General features: G+C 42.5%; 1 protein-coding gene and 1 pseudogene across 1 annotated transcript in view; both read right to left on the reverse strand.

The window, feature by feature from the left end:
- LOC124555971 (protein tipE) overlaps nucleotides 1–25237 on the reverse strand; it is a 522740-nt gene that overhangs the window by 434017 nt on the left and 63486 nt on the right. The window lies entirely within an intron of this gene.
- Nucleotides 22329–22446, reverse strand: LOC124557046 (annotated as a pseudogene).

The raw sequence follows: 25237 nt of genomic DNA on the forward strand, positions 1-25237 counted from the left end.
TTCTCCTATAAATACAGTTGTTGATACGTATCTCTACAAAACTATTTACCATAAAATTATCGGACACACTGGTTTAAGCCGGCCGGTGTGGCCGTGCGGTTCTAAGCGCTTCAGTTTGGAGCCGCGTGACCGCTACGGTCGCAGGTTCGAATCGTGTCTCGGGCATGGATCTGTGTGATGTCCTTAGGTTAGTTAGGTTTAAGTAGTTCTAAGTTCTAGGGGACTGATGACCTTAGATGTCAAGTCCCATAGTGCTCAGAGCCATTTTGAACACTGGTTTAAAAATGTCTACACACTGCCGCAGGAAAATATTACATAGAGAAACAAATGTCGTGCTTAGTTATTGAGACCTCTGTTTCACGAAGGTAAGACCTGCAGCAAAAGTGATATTTAATTTTTACGTAAGATTTCATTTAGACCGATATTTTGCTGTAGACTTTCCTTTGATTAACTGTAGTATCTGTGCTTATTTCGTTGAGTTTATAACCCGTATTGAGTATGTTTAGTACATATTCATTTCTCCTGTGAGGACTACCAAATTATCCGCAGCTCGTGGTCGTGCGGTAGCGTTCTCGTTTCTCACGCCCGGGGAGGAGGAGGAGGATATTAGTGTTTAACGTCCCGTCGACAACGAGGTCATTAGAGACGGAGCGCAAGCTCGGGTGAGGGAAGGATGGGGAAGGAAATCGGCCGTGCCCTTTCAAAGGAACCATCCCGGCATTTGCCTGAAGCGATTTAGGGAAATCACGGAAAACCTAAATCAGGATGGCCGAAGACGGGATTGAACCGTCGTCCTCCCGAATACGAGCTCACGCCCGGGATCCCGGGTTCGATTCCCGGCGGGGTTAGGGATTTTCTCTGCCTCGTGATGGCTGGGTGTTGATTGATGTCCTTAGGTTAGTTAGGTTTAAGTAGTTCTAAGTTCTAGGGGACTGATGACCATAGATGTTAAGTCCCATAGTGCTCAGAGCCATTTGAACCATTTTGAACTACCAAATCCTTTTTACTTTCATCAACGATCAAAGAGAAAATTAAGCATGGATTGCATTCATTTCAAAATATATATGGTGTTTCACAGTTCATGTTACACGCTTCTGGAGGATGTAGAGGAGACTTAGAAGATTAAGTATTACGTAGGAATCCATGCCTGGAAACGTCATCCAACGACGCTACAGAGGGTGAAAGTTCATGGAGCCAGTACCTGTAAAGGTTTATATACACAGGGTGATTTTGTGATGATGTTACAAACTTTCAAGGCTGATGGAGATGGATAAATGTATCAATTTGAGTTCAGCGTCTCTGTACCGGAAATGAATGAGTCGAAATGCCGGTATGGTGCCTCTGACAGTGGAATACGTGTGCCAGTGCTGTTGTTGCTAAGATTGTAGGGCAGACAACTTTCAGAGGTTGTAGTGAAGACCAAAACAAGAAAAATGTCTACTAAACACGGGTTATAAAATGCGTACCTTAAGAGCTGTGAGCACTTGTCCCATAGAAGAGGTTTGTCTTACACAAGCGAAGATAAACAAATGCTCATAGCTCCGCAGGTATGCATTTTGGAGCAAACGTTTACTAAACTTTTATTCTCCGGTGTTGCCGAGCGGTTCTAGGTGCTTCAGTCTGGAACCGCTTGACCGCTACGGTAGCAGGTTCGAATCCTGCCTCGGGCATGGATGTGTGTGATGTCCTTAGGTTAGTTAGGTTTAATTAGTTCTACGTTCTAGGGGACTGATGACCTCAGATGTTAAGTCCCATAGTGATCAGAGCCATTTGAACCATTTGAGCCATTTTGTCAGAGGTATCAGAATGATTTTCGCTTGTCACGTCAGACTTGTCCTTTTCCGAGCCCGGAACTCTTACCTCAAACTGATATATTTACCCGTCTCCATCATCCTTGAACGCTTGTAACATCATCACGGAATCACCCTGCATATACATACATTTACAGGCGTCGTCGCCTACAACTTCGGCGCTCTGTAGCGTTGTTGGATGACATTTCCGGACATGGGATTCTATGTTAAACTTGATCTAGTCCCCCGTACAACCTCTAGAAGCGTGCAACACGAATTGTGAGGACCCTGTATAAGGGACCTGTGGCATGTTTAAGATCCGTGACCAAGGTGCAAAGGTGACATTAACACGTCTTTCATTTGAGTTATTATTAAAATATTCACACGTGAATCGAGACCTGATGACGTTGTGTTAATCGTACAGAACTGTGTGAGGAGTGGATGTGGTTTCCTTTGCTCCAGTCTGCAACAATATTCTAGACAGCTAGCTGTATAAATCAGATTGTCAGCTCTCGGATTAGGAGAGTACTAGCTTAATATCAGCACAGTTTTTCTCTATAATGTTCCTTAAACTTCAAAGACCAGAAAGCACGAGGCCATTCTCAAAGTCCCTGTTTCATCGGGGGATCACCGAGCCCTTAGCCCGTACGATACCATCGAGAAACACTAAGTACTGACACATGGCTTGGTAACTGACTACTGTAAGTCAGAGATATTTTCCTCTAGCCTTCCTAATAGGAAACTTTATTCTGACACACTACGTTGTAACGGAGAGTCACGGTTTAACAAACTAGGACGTGCGCCGAGAAACGAGGTGATGTATTGTTCATGATGTTGAACTTGTATTCGGAAGTACCGTGGTTGAAATTTCCACCTCACTATTCTTATTTAGATTTATAGTTGTATCCATAAACCCCTCATGAATGACGGGAAGAGTATTTCAAACAGGATTCGATTTGTTTCACCATGCTATTACGACTGAGGGCGCTGTCTGTAGTGACAGGACATTTATTTTTGTTTACTTCCATGGGTAACAGCTTTAGCAATGTGACATCTTTCGGAATGAAACCGGGTAAGATAACTTCTTCTCGAGTTTGGAGGGATTGTGTGTGTGTTTGTGTGTGTGTGTGTGTGTGTGTGTGTGTGTGTGTGTGTGTGTGTGTGTGTGTGTGTGTGTTCGTGTCTGTGTCTTTAGAATGAGAGTCCCAATAAGGAACCGATACAGGAAGCTGTATAGAGCAGTGTAGAAAAGTGTACTAACAATAGTTGATCGAGATTGCAGAGTGATGGTTTGGATGTAGGACGAGCAACGGAATGGTCAGTTTTGCATCAGTCTCACACGGGGACCACGCCTCATCATCATCAATGATGTCCAGATTTGTGGCATGTGTAGTGCATGGGCCGAAATGAAAGTGGCAGGAGTAGGACCTCCAGGTGGCTACGTGTTTAGAAAAATGACTTTTTGACGTGGGTCGGGCTACGCATGAGCCATTTATGTTAGTATGGTTTCCAGGTACCGATTGACGAAGCGGAAATATTACGGAACGTTAATCTGAGAGGATCTTGGGCCGTGGAGTCCTTAAGAGGAAAATTTAACCTTTTTTTATTATCAGTTTTCACGTTACTTACACTATATACAAACATAAATAATGTCAGTATGTTGTATTTCTTAATATTTCCAAAATAAATTTCCAAGAATGGCTTTTACTTAGAGCATCCACGAAGACTCTGAGAATAACAGTTCAAGAAGAATTTAATTAAGCGTGCAGGACATTGTATTCCGTTAGTTTCATTTTCATCTTGTAGAAGCCTCCATCAGAGTACATTCCATTGTACATCACCAGATATTTTCGCCAATTTTTGACTATATGATGCGTTGTGCGTGGTATGCTGCCGAACTGTGCGATGAGAGAGAAACTTTTACGAATTTAAATTAGGTTTGTTTTTCTATAGAAATTTTAAAACAACCGCGTAGTCGTAAAAATGCGGTGTTTACAACGGGCAAGAGATGTCGAAGAAATTACTGCTTTTCCTGTTTCTGTGATGAATATAACCACAGCACGCGTAATTCGTCAACTGTAAAAACAATAAAAGTTCCTATATTTTTGACGAGGTTCTTGTATACGCACTATAATCTCATCCTGGAAATTTATTTTCAACTGCAAATTTTCATTTGCCTTTTGTTTTCATGCTTTTTATGGAAATATTAATAAATACATTATATAATGAGCATTATTTCGGTTTATTTGTAGTGTAAGCGACATAAAAATTGAAAATATAAAACAAGCAAAGTTTCCTCTTAAGGACTCGATGCCACGACCCTCGAATTACCGGTATATTATCTTTCCTCTGCTCCAATCACTGCCTAGAAACTACATTAAGATAAATATCTGACGCTTCGACCGACCAGCTCCAAAAATGCTAGTTTTATTCTAAACCTTTGGCCATCTAGAGCTCCTACTCTTTAACACTTCAATTTCTGGCAAAACCCTGCATGTGCAATAAAGTTGGTGGAGGTCGGTGATGACGAGTAGACACAGTCCTCTTGTCAGTTAATGAAACGCCGACGAACGAATAGGAGACGTGCAAATAACTAGCAGTAAGTTTCGTCGACGTAAAGTGAGCAATATCAGCACGTGAGTGAATTAGAGAAAGGAATTTCGTTTGTCACACCGTAACATTTCGGTGCCCTATTGGTGTGACAGTTATGCTTGTGTGGAACCAGTGGATTGAACAGGACTGTAGGCAGCTGTAGGTCGGTATTCTGCCACCCACTTCCCGTCGACATGGCTGTAACGGACCGCAAAACGTCGTCTGTACAACTGAATAGACGTCGCAGCACAGTAGTAGGTAGTGACCTCTGCGATGTCATTTCAACACTGATAGACGTGTCTGGACTTAGAGTTCCCATGACATTACGACGACTTCCACTGTATAATCTTCATAAGTGCCACACACAGCGAAGGACATACGAACACCATAAAAATGGCAAAATGTATCATCTCCAAAAGCAATCAGGCAGGCGGCGATGGCCATGTGCGAGTTATCTGTGTTGGTAACTGCAATCTGGAAGCCCTGTGTGCAAGCCTTACTTTCATTGTTTCGGAATATCACTGCATGGAACACGTAAGCTATGCTTCAGGATGCGAGGGCAAATTAAACAGTAGCTGATTCATCGGGAATAGTTTACAGTCTGAAAAACCCACTGCTTTCAATGAACTCCATTTCAAGGCGGATATCTAGCCACATGAAGTGAGTCATGTGCAACCACTATACGTTCTTCTGAAAAATCGCCAATTTAACATATCTGCATTATCGTTAGCCAACCGCTTTTTTGTCACGATCTTCCATCAACCATCCTTAATATTTTCCGGACTGACACACTAATTTTGGTAAGGAGGTATCCCCAGGAACATAGCCAGAGATTATTTCTTTTTTGCTACGACGTTTACAAGCTGCACTTGAGCAAATGAATGAGGACATTATCCTCGACAACACAAACTGACATACTTAAGTGCCGTACTGGACCGATCACTGACGTGCAAAAATCACTGCAGGGAGACCCGTGACAAAGCTACAGCAAGAAATAACTGACTGCGAAAATTAGCAAACAGCAGCTGGGAAGTTAGACCAAAGATGTTGAGTACCACAGCGGAGGCACTATGCTTCTCCACGGGAGAATATGCTTACCGGTGTGGTCAAGATCTGCACGTGCCAAAAAAGTCAATGTTAGCTTATATGAAACAGTCTGACTATAACCGGTTGTATGAAACTCACGCCGTTCTAGTAACTATATGAAGTGGTTAGATTTACGCACCTCAGCTCCAGAACATTCGGTCATGAACATACTGAGAAGCTTGAGCATACTATTGATAAACGACGCTCCTTATTTGGAGCATCCCGTTATAATGGAACCGGTAAATGAAACTACTTTCGCCATGTATTGAGCACGCAGTACATAATTACATTTACAGCACAACCCAGGAGTAGAGATATTGTAACTATTCATTTAGTGTAATTTTGGTAACCTAATTAAAATAGTCTTATATATTTATAAACAGAAAGCATGAATTTAACATAAAACCATTATTCTTCAGATAACGTAATTATTTTTACATTTTCGAGTATGTCAAGATTTTAATTAGGTATGAAGTCATTGAGATCTAAAAAATGGCTCTGAGCACTGTGGAACTTAACATCTGAAGTCATCAGTTCCCTAGAACTTAGAACTACTTAAACCTAACTAACCTAAGGATATCACAGACATCCATTCCCGAGGCAGGATTCGAAGCTGCGACCGTAGCAGTCGCTCGGTTCCAAACTGAAGCGCCTAGAACCGCTTGGCCACCGCGGCCGGCTGACATTTAAAATTATTATGATTTCATTCACTGTTACCGTAATTGTTTTAAATATAATTTAAACACGTTTTTTATACTTTTGTTTGAACAATTATTTATGAGTAAGATTCTCTGGTTGTAAAGAATTGATATATGTAATTGTAGCATGTCTGAGTAACTACGCGTTAGTTCTATCGCTGGTCACTTTGCTATGAAGTGCTGAGTAGTAATGTTGTTGAGTTATGGCACTAACAACTGGGCAGATTATATCTTTGAAATTTGGTAAATTATGACGTTTGGAAGAAATGTAATTTATTATCTTTATTAAAATTTGATGTGAAGACAAAGTTGTGGCCTCTAATACTACATTATTTTGTCGTACATATTTCCTCTCACAAAAAGATGAAATTTACCTCTAGACAGTCAGCCAAAATGAATTCATCAATCTGCTAATGAGTGCTACAAGTTTGTCATTCTACTTGTGTTTTATCATCCTAATATGCGTCTTTTACGCATATATAATCAAAGCAAAATTTTGCGAAGTTTGTAAAGTTTTCACACTACGAATGTTGTATTCAACAGAGCAAGGGGGCTGGTTGGTCTGTGGATGTGGAAGACTTAAATTCCGCGACAGACCGCTGGACAAAGAAATCACCGAGTCTGCACACGACTGCCCTCTAATACAGGAGATGTCTAGTGGTAAGAACTCTAAGATGGAATATTTATAGGAGCCCGAACCGCATAGCAAAGACTGTAGCACCAGTGAAGGCAAACCATATTAAATGGGGCCTTACAGATGAATATGATGACAGTTGCGACCGTGGCGAATATCAGGATATGGAACGTCACCTGACTTGTCCTAGCTGTCCAAGTAGATGTATGCTCAATGAATTGCGGCAAGGAAGCATTGGATATAGCCCAACTTCAGGCTGAAAAACTGTGACCTTTGGACGCAAAAAATGTGAAATAAAATAAGTTCACTTCATTGGCGTATATCGTCACTGGTGCTATAATTTTCACAAGTGTTATGTTAATTATTAAATTACTTGATGTTTCTTGTGAGATGTATCCTAGCTAAATCGAAACAGTGGTGTAGTCACTGGCGTATAAAATCGACTGCCGAGCACTAGGGACGTGTGCTTCGAGCAGCTAGGCCCTTCAGCCCTGCCATCTCCCCGTTTTAAGTTAGAATCGACCCATTGGCAGCGTGACCTATTGATGGAGCAGTACGGCGTTGCGTGGTAGTGTTGCTACCTACCGGTTGTGCGCGAGGAAAGTAGCGGCTCCATCACTTGTAATATTTATCCTCTGTTACTCCTATCTAGCAGTTATTGCTGTACACGTAGCGGACTGAATGCACAAGTTTCGTATCTGCATGCGCTAGTTTCAGAGCTGAAAAGAACGAGCTTGGTGCTGTCCGTGCAAGTGTCGTTAAAAGTTTGCTGGCGATATAATGCGTAAAGTATAACAAGTCAGTAGCAGATAAGTTATGGTGAAACTGCTGAGGCGTATTACGCTGCCTAGCACTTGTCTGCCGTTTTACCTCGAGAAAAACCTTCATCGAGTTTACTCAGTACTTTACTGTACATCTCCTAGAATATTTACAAGCTATATGGATGTACAATAGTATGCAAAGATTAAGGACGAACGTACCTTTCGCATGATGTGTTACTGACAAGTAACATAGCTTCATGAAACTTGCACCATACAGAGAAATAAATCCTACGATTCATTATAGAAGTTGACTGAAAGAAAAACACAATGAGACGAAAAGCAATTACACTTTTAGTGAAAGAAAATGATTCCACCATAATGTCCACGATTTACGATTGGCTCCTGCTTCGGACATTACAAAAGGCGGCACATGGTTCTTAATAGAGTGTGTGATCACCACTGATAGCACTGCATTCTTTACAATGTGCTCCCATGTTAGGGACATGTAACCAATGGCACCCATACCATCACGCCGGGTGATACGCCAGTATTGCGATGACGAATTCACGCTTCCAATGTGCGTTCACAGCGATGTCGCCAAACATGGATGCGACCATCATGATGCTGTAAACAAAACCTGGATTCATCCGAAAAAATGACGTTTTGCCATTCGTGCACCCAGGTTCGTCGTCGAGTACACTATCGCAGGCGCTCCTATCTGTGATGCAGCGTCAAGGGTAACCGCAGCCATGGTCTCCGAGCTGATAGTCCATGCTGCTGCAAACGTCGTCGAACTGTTCCTGCAGATGGTTGTTGCCTTGCAAACGACCCCATCTGTTGACTCAGGGATCGAGACGTGGCTGCACGATCCGTTACAGCCATGCGGATAAGATGCCTGTCATCTCGAGTGCTAGTGAGACGAGGCCGTTGGGATCCAGCACGGCGTTCCGTATTACCTTCCTGAACCCACCGATTCCATATTCTGCTAACAGTCATTGGAACTCGACCAACGCGTGCAACAATGTCATGATACGATAAACCGCAATCACGATAGGCTACAATCCGACCTTTATCTAAGTCGGAAACGTGATGGTACGCATTTCTCCTCCTTACATGAGGCATCACAACAACGTTTCACCAGGCAACGCCGGTCAACTGCTGCTTGTGTACGAGAAATCGGTTGGAAACTTTCCTCATGTCAGCACGTTGTAGGTGTCGCCACCGGCGCCAACCTTGTGTGAATGCTCTAAAAAGCTAATCGTTTGTAAATCACAGAATCTCCTTCCTGTCGGTTAAATTTCGCATCTGTAGCACGTCATCTTCGTGGTGTAGCAAATTTAATGGCCAGCAGTGTATTTCTGCTGTTCCAGAGTGCAAATAAGTAAGTGCATAAAAGCAAGTACAGTGAGCGTCAGCACTTCTTTACTGCCTCATGGTAGATAAAAATAGCTTTGGGAACGAGAAGGAAAACTGGCAGTGCCGCGTTTGGGAGATGGCTCCCGCGGCTACCGGATCGAAGATCCTTGGACGGGCCGGCCGCCGCCGGCCGTCACCTTGCCCGCTGCCACCCATGTAACACTTTGCGTCATCGCGCCAGCCTACACACTCGATTGTTCCCACATTAAAGAAATGTTGCTTCTCTGACGTGCTAGCAAGTATCAACACGTCGCGCGTATTTCCGGAAATACAGATTTTTCAAACTTGCTCACTTAAAAAATCGTAGTGTTCTTCACAGGGAATATGGGACTGCAAAGTGCTTGCAGATACACTCATATCTGGTAACACGAGTCCACTGATAAAAGGTTGTCGTCGAATTTAATAAAGCAAAAATCGATAAATCGCTTCTGCCAAAGAACACATTAAAAAAAAACTTTTTTGGGATTCTGGGATTACAGTATTATTTTGTCCAGCATGCTCCTCGTCTTGGATATGGGGAATGCGCAGTTGTTTGTATCAGTCTGACTAAATCGTAGTTTTAGTTGAATAAAAACATACCTATTATTCGAAAAAGCATCCATTTTGCCTTGCAAGCTAAACTGGTCGTTATCCGCGCAGGACAAAATAACAAAAAAATGCCTGTATAAGCAAGAATGTTATTTTTTATAAGAACAGATAAGTTTCATGTACTCGGAGCTGATATTTAATAAAATTAATAACAGCAGTGACACATGTTCTACGTTGAAAATGAAGAGCATGTTGAACAGAATATCGCACCATTCCTACAACAACAAAAACGTTTTAAAACAACTGGAGCTGTTGTTTTACAGACTAATGGAAGAAGGAACGGTACATATTTCAGAAAGTTACTGTATTGTCGATGAACAATTGTAAGTCGCCGTCAGTTCCATTAAAACTGCTGTCTGTCGAGGTACTTTATTACGTGGTAGTGTTAGCTGCACCGTGTGATGTAAAACCACATACCATTGGAAAGACACGTGTTCAGCATCGCTTCGTTGTACATGTGTGGTGCAGTGCAACTCCTCAGTTCCGCTTGTTGTCTTTCCGAAGAGTCTTGCAGAACGCGCTTGTTGAAACCGTCTGCAAAATTAGTTGCGACTCTTATTAAAGGTGCTGTGTTTGACAAGTCTAAACATCTTCTTTCAGCATGACAGAGTAAGTGTGGACTCTACTTCTCATATAATATCATTCTGTGGACTGGACATAATCATTGGCCATCAAAAACAAAAGACTCGACATTATTAGAGCTTAGTCTGGGAGTTGGGTGAAAAGCAAAGTCCGCACAGAAACTTCAACAAAATAGATTAATAAGTCGCGTGCGTTAAGAACTATGCTATCCTCCTAAAATTACACCAAAACGTCCTCAGAACAGCATCTCACTTTTTTGCGAAAGAACTGATAAAGTATGTTGAAACTGCTAGCGGAAGTTAAGGAATTTTACTTTCAGGTGGTGTAAATTTCTTATGGGTTCGGATACCGAAAAAGTGCTTTCAACAAATTATTTGTTTGTTTATGCTCAATTGTCATTTTTCTCTATTCAAAACTTTTGACCCGTAATAATGCTTCTTTATTATTTCATTTAGATGTCTGTACGGCTGATAGCGGATCTCCAACTCAAGAACGGGCACACACAAACAATTACACACAACTACAACTAACATGATTCATATACAGAAAGTGTACACAACATCTGTTCTTTAGTTTAAAGTGGTTAGTGGCGTCAGGAGGTGCCTATGGCCATTGAGTTGAATACCACCCTTACAGTGAACAAAGACTCGATAAGTGTGAAGAAGTAAGTAAGCACGTCTAATGATATGCCCATAGAAAAGCAAATGTCTATTATTATTAGTTAAACACACGCTTAAATAAACTATTCAAATTAAAACGAACGTACAATATGTCAGAGTGCGCGTTTCGAGGATAACTAATCAAGTAATTAAGAAAGAGGAAACTGACAATTTTGAATATAAGTTTTCCCTCCTTAAGAGAAGATTTCTGATAACAGACGAGAGTTTATATCTACAATGAAATTTTTCTCGTCATTCGTTGTAGTATTATTTTGTTGGGGTTGCTCTGACATTTATGATATGGTCATAAAATAGAACACGTTCTGTTAAGATATGGTTTTATAAACTTTGTGTGCTACAGTCATAGGGTGACTGAAATTATTGACTCGTACCACTTGAGAGTCTGTAACTTTGTCAAGATTGATTCATCCTGCCTTATGCATGGGGGGAAGTATATGAACTTAAGAATTTGCAAGGATGTGAAATTAAACAAATTTCAGCAGTCTATTTTCCAAACTTATTTTATTTGGCTACCACTTGCAGAATTTTACTACGCCATCTGCAGGCCCTGACCGACGTGTAGGAGGATTTTGCCTCGGTTCTGATCAAAACAGGGGCCAGCAATACTGCTGTTAGTAGAGTTTTGCTATAGAAATCACTATGTAGGGAAGCAGCATATTCACACCTTATAAAATTCACATCAGTCTTTCCATTGTGTGCAATACTTTAAAATGAAGTAAATAACCTGAAACGTTTCTAGCATGTCAGGAGTAATACAACATCAATATGTGTTGGATATCAGTTCAATAGCTTTAACCATTTTCGAAATTTGGATGTTTTTCTGTAAAAATCATTGGCGCAACAGAAAAGAGCTAGAAACTTAAAAATTTGTATTTAGATTTCTTTTGCATAATAATTTAGTAGAAACAGTATTCTGGATCTCACAAATTAAAATTTTAGTTGAAATTCATGATTTTCTGGTTTTTGTCTTAGAAATTAAGGAAGCAAGATAGATTAAGTAGGCGAATAAATAAAGCTAGGATGTTTAAATTTAAGTAGAAGGGAGATCCGCTACAATTATAAAAATGTGAGAAGTTTCAACAGAATAACTATAAAACTATAGCTATAGCATATCTCCAAAGAGCAAGTTCAGAGCTCGTCTACTGCGTTTAGTGTAATTAAATTAATTCTCTCGCCCAAAATATTTGACTTAGCCACGTCAGACTTTTATTATGATTACTTACTTGTGTGCTGATTGCACATTAAAATTGAAAGCTTCATCGGCCATTACCAAAGGAAGCAATGATTTATTCGATAACTTAAAGTGGTGCATTATTAGCCCAGCGGCTAGTCAGGAGAGCATATTTGATCAGGCGTTCCCTTAGCCGTCCGCCCCGCGGCTTTATATGTAAGAACGCTGCGCAAGAAGAGGAAGGCCCCAGTTCTCTCCAGACGCTGATTAGCGCACCACCTGTGCCGGGAGTCGCGTCGCGTCGGTATCGTTGATATAAACAGCCTCAGATGCAGTAATAAGTTACTCGGGATACGCGTAACCATGAAATCGTTTTCGAGTGAAGTGTTAATTTTGGGATGACATTAATGATTAATCTTTAGTTTGCGTATGTCGTATTTTCACGTGCCGCCGCAGGACAGACATTCTACCATTATTAGCCTGGATTTGATGAACATTATCATCAAATTATGGCGAGCATTCACTTAAACATTTAATTTGAACAGTTATAGTTGCATCGGCGCATTAGACTCTGAACTGCTCTGGTAGTTGGATTGTGTGGATTCTTTTTGGTCTGTGACTTTCAGAATATAGTGAACATTTTAGAGAGAATGGTTTTTGATTTGAATCCCAGACAATACCCTAATTCCTCAGAGCTATAAGCTGTAGCTATAAATGTATTTCTCAGATGAAGTGGGCACAGGCTTCACGTTTTGCTAATCAGTTTATGGTTGCCAATATTGTAGTTAGAGAACTAGTGTTGAGAACAGCAAACAACAGCATTAAATAAATAATAGGAACATTAACAATTATTCCACCTGCCGCCCCACAACTTCACCCATAATCTTGATATAAATTTAGCTGCCAGTGTGGAAGCCCATGTCAGCTGATCTCAATGGCATCGATTTCATCAGCAATGCTATCGATAGACATGTTAGCGGCTTGTGCTCAACGCTTACTAGCCACTACTGTGGGCCAGCATGGAGCGGTAGCGAACCAGAATGGTCCTACAATGTTGTTGGTGTCTCCTGGTCTCCTTGCCACGACGTCATCAGTCGCTTCAAGATAGTTGCCTTGATGTCAATTGTTCGCGAGTAACTAATTATTACCTGAGTGCTCTCTGAGGGTGACATTTGGAAAGTAGTATGAAATAGTATTTTTGTTACATTTACCAGAGAAATATGATAATAAATCCCACAGATTGCTACTCATATCTTCGCAGAACTTGTAAAATATAATTAAATTCAATATTCACAAACACAGTATCTGCCTTCGAATGTTTTTGAAGATATTTCTGTCGCAATTTCAAAGTTTGCGGCTCACCTGTCCTAATGTGTCTCAACTGTGCTGTCCTGCCGCTGACTGCAGAACAGCAACTAACGCTCAACCCAAAAACCGTTATCTGGATTCTGATCAGTAGCGGGTCATTTGTGAGATCCTTCTAATCTGTTTATGTTAGAACAAAGGGCTAGGATTAGAGACAGAACCGCTGACTGTGTGAAAGATGGTTTATATGCTCTGTGTTCTGAAGACATAGTTTTCCTGATAGAACAATTCGGAGACAGAGCTGTTTCGCGTACATTAGACCCTACAAAGCAAAAGAGCAAAGCGTAGTTTTATAATGTGGTTAATGAGTATCTGTTGGTACGTTTCAGTATTTTAATAGATTATTACCTCGTTTACATTGTGTATCTCAGCAGCAACATATTGCAGGACAGGTACTGCGATGACTACACTATCAACTCACGCTGCGTTCTTTAACCACTGACGTCGCAGATAAATCAGATGCCATGGCAGTGACGTTGCTGATTTAAAATGCGCTTCTTATCGCCTCGCAGGATGGATAAGTTGGGAATGTGACAGTTCCAACCCTTTCCGGTCAACCAGATTTCTCTTCTCTATGGTTTCCCCGAGTCGCGTCAGCCAATCTCCTGGGTGGTTTGTTTGGAAAGGACACCGTCGTCTTCCCTCCTTATCCGTAGCAGATCCGCATCTGTTCTCGACGGGACGTTAAACCCTAATTCTTTTATTCTGAACACGTTTATCGTGTGGCTCAGAGCCCTGCGCAAGCCTTTCGGTTCAACGGCATTTCGGCGGCTTGCGTGCTCTGTTCGCTACTTATTTATTCACGTAGCATCTCATTTGGCCTCGCGAGGCTGAGCGTATCCAATTGCAGACTTTCCCACTCCAGAAAAACCGGAGGTCGTCGCCAAAACTCAGTCCTTCATCGACATCTGTAGCCAAAGACACGTGTGGAGATTTTTCGAAATTATGGATTGTTATTCAAGAACTGCGAGATAAGTTGTCTGAAGTATTAACTTCTATGTGGTTTCTTTAAACATTTACAGGTGAAAACTCGGATGGTACTTAGAATAAGGCCACAGTCATCCTATACATCACGAAGCCGCCTACTGCTTCGTCTCCAGTGTGCCTGCTGTCGATGGTGCATAAGACTCTTACTCAATTCCTACTCCTTGTTCTCATAGCAGTCACATAATTCTACCGATCGAGGTGAATCATATCACTCACATAATTCTACCGATCGAGGTAGATTGCATAAGACTCTTACTCAATTCCTACTTCTTGTTCTCATTGCACTCACATAATTCTACCGATTGAGGTGACGCAGTGGTAAGACATAGAATGCTGATTCGGAAAAACCAGTTTTCAGATCATGTACGGTCAACCACATTTAGGTTTCCCATAGTCGCATAATACCTTATAAGGGGAATTGCAGGACGATATATTTGAAACGGCGAACGTACTTGGCCCAACGCTTACGGTTCAGGACGGACTGGAAATTGCTCATCTGCACCTGGAAGAATCTCTCTGTTGTACCCAAAATGTTTTCCATCCGCACGTTTCTTCAGGGAGTGCCAAATATGGTCAATAGAATAGATTTTCCAACAATCTGTGTTTCGTATCACTCAGTTTTACCATTCTCAACACCTTTGTAGGTAATTGCATTGATACGACAATAAATTCTTTTCTTTATTTTGACATTCAGGGCTCTTCTTAAGTAGTCTACTGTCAAAGGTGAACATTCGGTCAGATGTTAGCTTACCCTTTGCAAGATAACAAATAACTCAATTTTTCTGGGACTGGTAATTGAACCTACCCTACAACAATTGGACGATGACAGTGAAACAGATGAGGGCGGTTATGTAGTCACTGATTATTGCCAGTAATATTGGAGAGTTCTAGCGTTCATCTGTCTTTCATGCTGTCGTTCTGCACGTTCAGTAAGAGTAGGATGCTGCTGGTGCAGCTATTAAGCATGCTACCAGGAGAAATTGTCATACGTCAGGAATGCAGAAATCCGGCTAGGTGCCACCTCACTTCGTAGAAATATCGCTTGCAGATGCTTAGGAGTAAGTTTAGCTGCAAATATCTTAAAAATACTAAATATTGGTGCTTTAATTATGAATTATTACATAAAAATGTCGTGGAATAAGAAATTGGGTAAAGGTACCGTTATTGTACAACAATTTAGGAACATTACAGTAATAATTGGTAGCATTCGACCGTAATTTTTGTCCTGCACATAACTCAATACCGCGTTTCTAGAGACAGTGCTCTCATGATGAAGTTGTAAAACTTAGTTCATGGGGCTAAAATACTAAGAAGTGTACCAACATAAGTGCGGCATTCACAAAATGTAATTAAATAAAAACACAGTGAACAATAGGTTCTCGTCTTACATTAAAATTCAGGATCTCTGTCAGTGATCATCCCATGTCACACCGCACACTTCATTATGCCGGGTCCCGGTGATCTGCTGTGGGATCTAATGCCGTCGATTTGATCCTTCAAATGGCTCTGAGCACTATGGGACTTAACATCTGTGGTCATCAGTCCCCTAGACTTAGAACTACTGAAACCTAACTAACCTAAGGACATCACACACATCCATGCCCGAGGCAGGATTCGAACCTGTGACCATAGTACCACCGTGGTTCTGGGCTGAAGCGCCTAGAACAGCTCAATCACAGCGGCCGGCCTAATTTTATCCTTATGCAGAGCTCCGGGTGCTGTTGTGAAGTGATATGTTCGCGGTGTCACTGCGTAAGCACAGCTCTTGGCTCAACCACACTGCTGTATTATTGGTCGCCTACATTTTCTTAAGTCTACAGTCGTCAGCTTCTGGCTACTTTGTCAAAGAGGGATTGCAGATTTATAATTATGCATCTGCCTTAAAACTATTCTAGAGAGGCATTAAAAAATCTCATTCCGTTGTTGTCACCTTGCAGATTCACAACATTGCCAGGTTTCTTTCCATGAATGGCGATCTCCAATTCTTCCAGCAATTCGAGTTTCTCCCCTCTCTTTGCTACGTGTAAGATTTCCAAGTCTTTGTCTACTCATTAAGGGAATAAAGGAAAACTTGGAAATCTTTAGTGTCCTTTTCAGCACGCTCTCGTTTGCCGTACGAGCTTCATTGTGTTCCAGCTGTTACAAGCATTACGACAGTAGCTTGCGACCATGAGTTCGGAATATTACCTCAGACTCAGGCTTATGCTGGTTTCTTTCAGTATTTAACTGGACCTGGTCGAAGAAAAGAATCGTAGAGTTATTCTGCTCACCATTCCATCCAGTGAACAAAGAAAACAGAATCTCAGCTAAACGCCAATACAAACCTGCTAGAAATCCATGATGGTGGACTGTGATTAACTGCTGCAGTAGACTGGAGTATTTAGTGCACTAGAACAATAAAGTTGGTGTAGAGCTAAGTAGAATGTAAAAAAACACGTGGTTGTAAATATAGAACAAAAATGCAATCTAGTTAGTGAGTACAAGGTGGGCAGAATAGAGCTGGCCCGTGCCAGGTTAATTTTCTAACCTCTTACAAATAAGATATGAAGTCAATAAGCGAAACTAAATATCAGATATGAGTTATAACAAGTGGCGAAACTGAGCAGTGCAAACATTGGCCCTCCACCCACTAACGGAAACTGCAGGGATCTTGAGAGTAGGTGGCACAGTGGCAATGCCGGCTCTTGATATTGCCCGCTAGGAGGAAATGAAATACCTTCCGCGGAGCAATAAGAAATTGTAACAGAGCGTTGCCGGACACGTGGCTGTAATAGAAATCCGAGCAAACTATTGGACACGGGTGAGTGCTGCCCTCCAGATGAAAACGTCATACAACAGGAGCGCAATTAAGGTCTGAGTAATATGAGGGGCAGTCAAACGAAAACCGAACTCCCATAACAACGGGGCCAAGGAATGGATCCATTCAAAAGTAATCACTACATTCGTTAAGACAATTATCCCACTGGGAGACGAGATGATCACTTCCGTAGAGCGCGGTCGGCCACTGACTGACCTACAACCGTACCCATTCTTGCACTCCCTCATCCAAATGAAACCGACGTCCACGAATGTCTTTCTTTAGGTCGCCAAAGACGTGAAAAACACACGGCAAAACAGTCGGGCTGTATGGAGAATGTTGCAGTGCTTCCCAAATAAATCGCTGAAGCGTAGCCTTTGTGCGATTGGCAGTGTAGGGACGGGCGTTCTACATCTACATCTACATTTATACTCCGCAAGCCACCCAACGGTGTGTGGCGGAGGGCACTTTACGTGCCACTCTCATTACCTCCCTTTTCCGTTCCAGTCGCGTATGGTTCGCGGGAAGAACGACTGCTGGAAAGCCTCCGTGCGTGCTCGAATCTCTCTAATTTTACGTTCGTGATCTCCTCGGGAGGTATAAGTAGGGGGAAGAAATATATTCGATACCTCATCCAGAAACGCACCCTCTCGAAACCTGGACAGCAAGCTACACCGCAATGCAGAGCGCCTCTCTTGGAGAGTCTGCCACTTGAGTTTGCTAAACATCTCCGTAACGCTATCACGCTTACCAAATAACCCTGTGACGAAACGCTCCGCTCTTCTTTGGATCTTCTCTATCTCCTTCGTCAACATGATCTGGTACGGATCCCACATTGATGAGCAATACTCAAGTACAGGTCGAACGAGTGTTTTGTAAGCCACCTCCTTTGTTGATGGACTACATTTTCTAAGGACTCTCCCAATGAATCTCAACCTGGTACCCGCCTTACCAACAATTAATTTTATATGATCATTCCACTTCAAATCGTTCCGCACGCATACTCCCAGATATTTTACAGAAGTAACTGCTACCAGTGTTTGTTCCGCTATCATATAATCATATAATAAAAGATTCTTCTTTCTATGTATTCGCAATACATTACATTTGTCTATGTTAAGGGACAGTTGCCACTCCCTGCACCAAGTGCCTGTCCGCTGCAGATCTTCCTGCATTTCGCTACAGTTTTCTAATGTTGCAACTTCTCTCTATACTACAACATCATCCGCGAAAAGCCGCATGGAACTTCCGACATTATCTACTAGGTCATTTATATATATTGTGAAAGCGTTATCGTCTAACAGGATGATCCCATCCGATAGCGTACCTGGGCGTTTTGACCTTGCACGTCGCATTTCCAGCAAAGTGTCTACATAGCGCTGCGCATTGTCTGTGGTTCCACACTCGAGAAACTCGACGAGCACAGGACTACTGCACTCAAAGAAGGTCATCATGGCCTTTACCCGCACTTTTGTGAACAGTTTTGGTTTTCTGTCGCGTGGGAGATGTGGGATGTTTCCACTGATGGCATTGCCGTTTGACCTCGGACTGTCGGAAGGCTGTTAGATGGAATCATCTTGTTGCACTATAGCTCCCGCCCCCTCATTGAAGGCTACTCTTCAGCGGTTTGGTTGGGAAACACTGCAACATCCTCTGCACAGCCGGAAATTGCACTTTGTGCTCTTCACATCGTTGGCCATCTGAAAAAAGATATGTGAGGCATAAATGATAATTAATTTAAACCCTCAGCTGCCGACAGGTGTTGTTGACATACCTTGATGGGGACAGCATAAAATGTGTGCCCCGACCGCGACTCGAACCCGGGATCTCCTGGTTACATGGCAGACGCTCTATCCATCTGAGCCACCGAGGACATAGATGAATAGCGCGACTGCAGGGACTTCTTCCTTGCACGCTTCCCGTGAGGCGCACATTCCCAACTGCTCACAATCTACATCAGCTGTCCCCATCAAGGTATGTCAACAACACCTTTCGGCAGTTGAGGGTTTCAATTAATTATCATTTATTCTAGAGAAGCTGCACGGTCATCAATGGTATCTGTTCTTTCTAGAACAGTTACTATCTTCATAGATATGTGAGGACGTCTTTTTCCGTAGGACGAAGAAGTGTAGAATGGGTGCAGTTGTGGAACCCAGTCCACAGGGTTCTGCGAAACAGGCAATGAGCGTTTTGTCTCCCAGTAGGGTAAATGTCTTACCGCCTGTGGTGACTACTTTTCAAAAGACCCTTTCCATGCTCCCGTTGTGAATGGTGTTCGGTTTTAATTTGATTATCCCTTTTAATTTTGAGAAATATTTTCAAAGCTAAAAATCGAAATTTACTCTTCCTAGAACGTCTCAACCAAGCCGCAGCTTTCAATGAGAAACTAAATTCGCAGCATTTTCTACTGCTTTTGTGTTTCTGCAGGGGTATTTGCGTGATACGATCTTCATAAACATCGCTTCATGATTCATTCTACTGAAACTGTACAGTGAAAGCCAGCACAGCGATAAAATTGCTAATGACAACATAATCATGAGGATGTGAGGTTTCAGATCCCTAAAAGTCGAGTTTGTGGGCGTTTTTAAATAGCTTCTTGGTTTTTTTCTTTCATTTACATAACTGATCAGTGATATATCTCTGACTAGCAATAATAGAGAGCGGCACGATTGTGTTGCACACGGCTGGCAAGGGAGTGGCAGCGTCTCTCAGCTGTTCAATACGGAGCGGTTCGCAGAGGTGATACGGTTCAGCTTGGAATAAAATAACGCTGATTCTGACAATTCGAGTGAGCGTTATAAAAATGTTATAACTAGTTACAGTCACTTTAAGTTTTTGAAAAGCCCTGTTTATGTCTGATCCTGTATAGAATGAGTCTCAATAATGATTTGAAAACTGAATCACAGTCGTTGACTGTGACAGGGATATAGTTAATATAGTGCTATTTGGCTTGTAATAGAGGTCAGCAGTGTAATAAGCAGTTTAATTATAGGCAGCTACTTGACAATGCAGAATATGCCACCATAGTTAGCATGGAGGAGCCACTTGCTTAATGACCGCTGAACCGCCTGCGTCTAAAGTGTCCCACATGTTCCCAGTGCTAGCGAGAGAAGGTGAACAAGTATGTCCACTGAAGTACCTCCTTCCCAGAATGAGTTTCTCACTCTGCAGCGGAGCAAGCGCTGATATGAAACTTCCTAGCAGGTTAAAACCTTGTGCTGGACAGGAACTGACGCGGGTAAGTGCTCTACCAATTGCGCTACCCAAATGAGAGTGACGACCCCTCTTCAAATCTTTACATCTTCCAGTACCTCATCTGATACCTTCCAGAATTCACAGAAGTGATTCTGCGAACTTGCCAGCGAAAGGCAAAAGTCCCGAGTTCGAAACCCGGTCCAGCACACAGTTTTAATATGGCAGGAAGTTTGAAGTACGGTGTTCCTAAAACCATTCCGACTCAGTCTGAGAGTAGGAGGATGACGCGCCGTCTTGCTGAATGTACATTTCGCCTTGTGGAGTGTTGTAGGCGAAGGAATAGACCCACAAGATAGAACACCTGTTATCCATATGGTTCGCGTTGAATAAAAAATGGAAGGCGTATCAGGAGTCCATTTCATCGCGTGTAAGCATTCCGCCGATTATAATGCCTCCACTACCTGCCTGATCGGTATCCTGTTTGCCATTGACTTAGTACGCACTTATAGTTTTATAGCGGGCTGAGTTTTACTCCATGGCAATACTGGCGCTAGAAATTTTCTAATTTTCAGGTACGAGACAACAGTTCATCACAGAGAGAATGGATGCTACTCTGGTATTCAAAGTAGCACAATTCTACTAGAACATGACTTCTGTTTTGAAATGTTACTTCATTTGGATGCATAGTTCACATTCTAAAATAAAATACACATTATAATGTCTCTCACAGCTGTATCGCACAAGTCTAGTGACTCATTTCTCGTGAGCATAACGATATTTCCTCCTTCGCGATAACCACTCAGTTCAGCTTCGGATATCACAATAAGATGTTCGCAATCAGCATATATCGCACAACGTAATACTTTCGCGCTTAATCCTTGTGGTTGAGGTCACAGCTTGATGCGCGTAGTGATGTCAGCCCGGCTCGCCAGGAGCTCACGAATGTAAATCACTTCCCTTGCAAACTATTTTCAGATAAATATGGAACTGCATTGACCGTCCCGTTCCGTGTCATATTCATATACGCACTGACAACTAATTACTGACTATCGGCAATTACGCTGCTCAATTTAGTTAAAGGATCACTGCCCTGAAACAGCATAATAGTCTCCCACTGCGAGACAGAAGTTTGGAATTTGGCTCAATACAACCGTCCTCTGCAATGATGAAAAAGTGCATATTACATCCTTGTTTCACCAATGATATGATACTACGTACTATGTATCCCACGTGACTGCTGACAGCCAGTGTACTTCCCGTTATGCTGGCGACCCCTGTAGGTCTGTAGGACACTCTAGTTGCTGACAGACTCGCTCCCCTTGGCGCGTAGGCTGCCCGCGCAACCTGCCATGCTAGAGGGAAGGCTAGTCTGTAGTGAAGTAGCCACAACGCGAATCGCGGTCCCAACAGAGGCGGCCACTTTTCGAAATCCTGTAACTGTCTCCCATTGCGACGCACGAGTTTGAAATTTGTGTCAAAGGTACCTGAAACCTCCCTCTGTAGCAGTGCAAAAGAATGACGCCATTGCGACATCACTCTCTGGATCGGCAATTACCAGTCGTCCAAATGGAGATCTGCAGGGGTGGAAACCCAATAGCACATTACCAGTCCTTATACGGCGTGTGAAAGATTTTGGCATTCAAAACAGCTTCCAGTCGTCTCAGAATGGATAAATTCAGACCCTGTGTGGTTTACAAGAAAATCTTATACCAAATACTGACACGTTATGATGGAGCTGGATAGCGACCACGCACCCATCTCTCTAGCTCAGAGCACAAAAAAAAGCACTCCGTCTTCAGTCCACAAGTGGCCCATCGGGACCATCCAACCTCCGTATCATCCTCAGCTGAGGACGCGAATAGGAGTGGTGTGTGGTCAGCACGCTACTCTCCCGGTCATTATGATGGTTTTCTTTGACCGGAGCCGTTACTATTCGGTCGAGTAGCTACTCAGTTGGTATCACGAGGCTGAGTGCACCCCGAAAAATGGCAACAGCCCATGGCGGCCCGGGTGGTCACCCATCCAAGTTCCGTCCACGCCCGACAGCTCTTAACTTCGGTGATCTGACGGGAACCGGTGTATCCACTGTGGCAAGACCGTTGCCTCAGAGCACAAAGGCTCACTAATATTGAGATCTTGTGATTGTGGTGTTCAGGGGACACGGGACAATTCATCCTCGAGTTCAAAAAACCAGTCCTGGATGCGAGCTGTGTGAACAAGGGTCCTTGTTGTCTTCACCGTCGAGGCACAAACATTATACCATGGGCTGGACCCCATCAGCCAAAAATGTCACTTAATCTTTGGTAATAATGCGGCCTTGGGGACTAACCATGGGGCTCAATAAGTACCACGATATGCCTGCCGAAATTATCAGCAAACCGCCGCCATGTTTCACTCTTGGGACGCAAACTCAGCCAGAACTTGTAATTAGTGTACAACAAGACACATCTGACCAAATGACATATTTCCATTATCCACAGTCCAAATTTCATGGCTTAGTAACTACGTTTTCTTGTTACGGGCATTTGCGTAACTGATGTGTGGTTTTGAAAGTCCAGCATATGGAGCTCTCTTCGCGTTCTTTCGGTGCTGACAGGGTTTACGACTGCGATATTCAATAATTCAGTGAGTTCTGCAGCTGTCGTCCTCTGATTTTCCTCACAATCCTCTTCGGTGACCGTCTGTAACGATTACTCGACACACACTTTCGTCCGCATTGTGACTTAGCGGATGATGCTTCTCCGCTTTCAATGTATGTTGTACAAATACAGTTCCTTCTGAGACACCAAACACTTCGACCACCTTAGCTACAGAAGAAGCTACCATACGAACACGAAGAATTTGCCTTCGTTCGAAGCCACTTAGCACTGAAATAATGCAAAACCACGCAGAAAACTGCTCTGACCACGACGGACACTTGTAACGTATTGAGGACACTGCACAGTTGCCGTTCGGGGTTAAATACTGCAGAGCAGCCTTATGGCTCCGGTAACATCTGCATTTATGTTCAAGCACTCACTTCTTGCGTCGTTTCTATATTTGTGTCCGACACCTGTAGAATGAGATCCTTTTACAACTCTGTCAGTTGCTGCTTACGCTGTCTCACACGAGTACGCAGAATCTGCATGTCCTTCACAGTCTGATGCGGTTCACGCCTTTTACATATGCTACCCGGCTTGGTAATAACACTGTACAGGAACAACAAGTGCTTCAATTGGCTCTAAGCACTATGGGACTCAACATCTAAGGTCATCAGTCCCCTAGACTTAGAACTACTTAAACCTAACTAACCTAAGGACATCACACACATCCATGCCCGAGGCAGGATTCGAACCTGCGACCGTAGCAGCCGTGTAGTTCCGGACTGACGTTCCTAGAACCGCTCGGTCACAGCGGCCGGCCCAGGAACAACACTAGTGCACACTGGTTGCTGTTCTGTCTGTCACAGACGATTGCAACTCTGTTCATTTACATACGTGCTGATGGTGTGTGTGTGCATGAAATTACATTGATATCCCACCGTATAATCAGGGCGCTTTATCGGTTTACGTTTTTTGTCAGCCAGCGTGTGTGGTATCTATCATATTGCTGGTGTTGGCAGATGACTTCCGTGTGCACTGAAGGCTATAAAAGCAATAGCGAAATACATCAAATCGATCCCTTTTATATGCTTCAATTTGTTTGGAGTGAGAGATGTGAAAAAAAATAATCGGATTAAAAATACGACAAGGCTGGAGTTATAAGTGCTTGAGGTTGTGGCGGTGGCTTTCAGGGGAATTACTCCTAGAACTAACCAGCTGCGTCCTCTTGTCCCTCCACTCCGCTCCACGTGAATGTAAAAACATCTCGTCATAATAGCGCCAGTATTTATACGTCTCGTTTTGCCGAATTTTTGCATGATATCAGTTCTCAGTGCTACGTTGCTTCTGCAAATCCGTCAAAAGTATACATTAAGCTTGTGGAATAGTGCGAATTCCGATTCTTAAATTAATATATTCTTCTGTTTGTGATGTTACGTCATTATATCGCTTTCAGTACGCCTACGTATTTACTTTGCACACTCCTCAAAATATTAGGTTAAATGCGAATTGTGTGTGTCAGTCGCTATCCCAAACGGCAACACAAGATTCCATGTATTCTCTATGGAATAACGAGACGATACTTCAGTTTTACGCAGCTACTCGCTGCTGGTTGTGTGGTTACAGTTTCTAAAAAACTGCTAAGGCTGCTATTTCACTGATGATTTTTGTGACAGTATGCTTACGTGGACAGTGTTAATTATTTAAAAGTCTATTTTTATTTCGCCTGCCCACTTTATAAAACATACATGTTCATTGCCCTCGGTGCAGATCAAGGATTGTGTACAAGAAGAAAGATTGCTTAGACAATACAAGTTCTGCACTTGTCATAATTTTTGTTTCATCTCTTTATCAAATTTTTGCTTCATCTCTTAATCTACTCCCATTAAGGGACTGAGACTGAATAAGCTGTTATTTATAAATGCATTGATCATCGGTACAATATCGTGTTGATGATACTAAAGAAACAGTGTTGAAGATTCATTAGTGATATAACCCGTGAGCAAGACTTTTTCGATTTGCTTCGGAGCTCTTAGTACCTACAAGGGCGACAGACAACTGTGAAGTCTGTATCATGTCAGTAAGGATCTGCACAGCAATTTAAAATAACAACATATTGTGAGAGATCTAGTAAGACATTGGTATGAAAATAAACATTTATGTCTTCCTGTATTGGCTTTCAATCGGCCGAATGCTGCTACTAGGTTTCCACTGCATTACACAGAACCCTTCGCAAGATAAGCGGTGATTTAAAATGGAAAAAGGAAACTAACTGATCCCTTCATAACAGCGATCTCTTGCAAGAGCTCTTGAAAA

This window comes from Schistocerca americana, chromosome X (genome assembly GCF_021461395.2).
Source record: "Schistocerca americana isolate TAMUIC-IGC-003095 chromosome X, iqSchAmer2.1, whole genome shotgun sequence".
NCBI lineage: Eukaryota > Metazoa > Arthropoda > Insecta > Orthoptera > Acrididae > Schistocerca > Schistocerca americana.